Here is a 3,022-nt window from a genome sequence, read left to right on the forward strand (position 1 = left end):
GATAGTAAACCCCATGAAGGATAGGGTAGTTCTGGATAAAGTTTTTTCTTTCCCTTTCGGTATCTAGAGAAAAATAAAAGAGAGGCCCTACTTCTCTGCTTCCGAAGTCAGAGATCCAGATCTGAACACCAATGAATGTAATTATCTATTAGAACAATACTGAGCATTTAATATCAATGGATCTTGTTTAACATGTTTCGGCTTATTAATTTTATTTTCTAAACAACTGTAAATGTACATTTTTATTACTGCCTTCCTTGTCCCCATTCAATGAAGAAAATGAGCTGAAAGTAACAAAACTTGTAAGAACAGAGGCGGGGGGGGGGGGGGCCCAACAAAAGAAATGGGAATTGTTGCCAGCTCTTGGTGTACTGGAGGTAACTTCTCACCATATGAGGTGGGTCTTTGTTATTTAACAGGAGCAAAACAAACGCTTGAAACGGTTTTGTGATTTGCCTGGACTTGCAAAGCCAGTAAGTGACAGGAACAGAATTCAAACCCAAAGATGTAGGATACCAATTCCCTGTGTCTCCATAGCAGGCAGGAAAACAGCTTCATGGTCTTTAAAAGCTGCAGGCTGTTGTTTAGACTCAGAACAGGAGAAGCTGAAACATTCATCCGACATTGCTAACCCCAGCAAGCCTGGGATGATATCCTGGCTTTAGCTCAGGTCCTGGCTGTGGATTGGGAAATGATGGGCCAAGCCTCGAAGCCAGCTGGAGAGTACTAGCCAGGCACTGAGCAATGGCAAGGCTGCCAGGTGGAAGTTAAGTTTAGCAGGAAGTGCCTTGGAATCGCTCTGGGTCCTGGAAGGGTAGATTTCCTGGTTCTCCATCCTCTGAGGTGGGTGGGCAGGGGGATGATTTTAACTCCTCCTTCAGAGAGAAGAAGGGATGACAGCAGCTCCAAGTCCTTCATTCTGTCCTCCCTTGCTCCTCCCTCTTCTGCATGTGTACTTTCTCCCCTGGTCACATGTCACGGGGCTTTGCTCCCTGGAGACAAGGACATCACTGTCCTTCAGCATTTTCTACCATCGCGTTGTAGACTGTCATTTTACAAATCTACTGAACTGATAGATCACCCAAACAAATGAAATTAGCATTTTTATGGGTATGATTCACTTGTTGACAGTTATACTTTTAAAATATATTACTCCTTAATCCCTAGAGAAATTGAAGGAGGTTTCATTTAGAAAAAGGACCACACACTGCTCATGATTTCAAACTTAGCAGTTTTCAGGTGATGTGACTCACAGAGGTTAGGGAGAAAAGAATGTTAATTACCAAAGTTACAATTCTCTACTTATGGTCCTTGTGTGGTTCTTCGTTTTCAAAGTCCCATCAGTTTAATAACAATCAAAAATAAAAATAAAAAACCAAAATGGAAAACTGAGGGCAAGAGAAGTGGCCCCTGGGCAGGGACAATAGGATCCCTGCTCATGGCACCAGGCTTGGCTGCAGGGTTACCTAGTATTGCTGTTGCTACGACGTTGGGGGACAGCGATTGTCCTGTGGGAGCCAAGGTCATCCGAGTCAGTACCTTTTTTTTAGTTCTTCAGGGGTATGGTCAGCTTCTGCATGCCCCGGATCTTGTCTAGCAGGTCATTGATGAAGGCCTCGGTGGGTTTGTAACAGTCAACTAACAGCTCCTTGACTCTAGCAGCCCGGGTATCATCGCTTTCCATGTCCAAGAGTTCATCCACATTTATCTCGAGCTCTGGGATTTCCTCTTCCTTGCAGTCGTAGAGACCCGTGAGCTGTTCTAAGATCCACTCCTCCAGGTTGAGGCGCTTCCGTAGCTCCTTGCGGTTGTACTTGACGATGATCTTCCCTGGCCGTCTCACCTGACCATCTTCATCCGGGTTGTTCCCTGGGCCAGAGGTTTCGCCTGGGGTCCTAGGGGGACTCTGGAAGTTGACTCGGGGCCCCGTGTTGGCACTGCCTGGCCCCAGGCCCGAGTCAGTCAATGCTGGGGCCCCCGCGGGGCCACTGTCCGCCATGGCGGTGGGGCCACATATGCGCCTGCGCAGCTGCCTCCCGGATTCCCCACCCCCACATTTACACCCCAGCTGATCACTGGCTCAGGTTAGCTCGTGGACTGGGAAGGGGGTGGGGGTGGGGCTGCCCTAGTGTTCTTGGTGTTCCCTACTACGGGATTACCAAATGAATACTATAAATGAAGTATAAATGTTATACTGCATGCAGTTGTTGCTGTTGTTATTATTATTATTGACAGCATGTTATACAAGCTGATAGCAAAAACAGGAAGCCATGAGTATATCTGAAGATCCAGCAATGACTTTAAGAATTTGAAAGCATCAAAGACTAAAAGTCAATTTGAATAGGAGGTTGAAGAGGTAGACCCTGGACATTCTATAACTTTATCAAAAAGTTACAAATGTTACAGAACATTAACAGTAAACAAAGAATTTGCTGCAGGTTTGAAACAGAAAACTATTAAGAACCCCATTCAGCCTGGGCACCTGCGATGGCAAGTCTTGGATTCTGATCAAAAACAGATGGACGTGATTACACTAGGAACTCAGGGGGGCCCCACACCCTTCTGTCATTCCTATACCTCCCTGAAGCTCATCTCTGACAGTAGCTCCCAGAAAGTACTATTGTCACACAGTTCTGGTACCCCACAGACTTGACCACCATCTCTTCTTTTCTCATGGCTCACAAAATCCAAGTTCCCCACCTCCTGGAAACCCCAGCTTTCCAGATGGCAAAACCCACACAGAAGGTCTGCAAACAGTAGAAGTAACTCTAATATGTAGCAGAGTTTCCAGGCCCCACGGTATTTCTAGAAGCTTCTTACTCAGAAATGTCCTTGGAACTTTTCAACACGTTTGGGCCAGAAATACAAGAAAACATTATTTCACTGTGTGATTGGGAAGGTCAGGGACCTTGGTCCTATTTCCTTAGACCCGCCTTCCCTTCCCTACTCTCTCAATAGGGACATTGGGAGAATAAATTCTGCTTTCTTTGGGCAAGGCCTGAAACTCTTTCAGACTCTTGAA

At 46.0% G+C, this 3,022-nt stretch overlaps 1 pseudogene across 1 annotated transcript; it reads right to left on the bottom strand.

Moving 5' to 3' along the window:
* Positions 1-201: 201 nt before the first annotated feature.
* Positions 202-2,011, bottom strand: LOC114621062 (annotated as a pseudogene). The gene has a single exon (XR_003711386.1). The product of XR_003711386.1 is annotated as a protein phosphatase 1 regulatory subunit 14B pseudogene (transcript).
* Between the last annotated feature and the right edge of the window lie 1,011 nt (positions 2,012-3,022).

This window comes from Grammomys surdaster, unplaced genomic scaffold (assembly GCF_004785775.1).
Source record: "Grammomys surdaster isolate TR1022 unplaced genomic scaffold, NIH_TR_1.0 171, whole genome shotgun sequence".
Taxonomy (NCBI): domain Eukaryota; kingdom Metazoa; phylum Chordata; class Mammalia; order Rodentia; family Muridae; genus Grammomys; species Grammomys surdaster.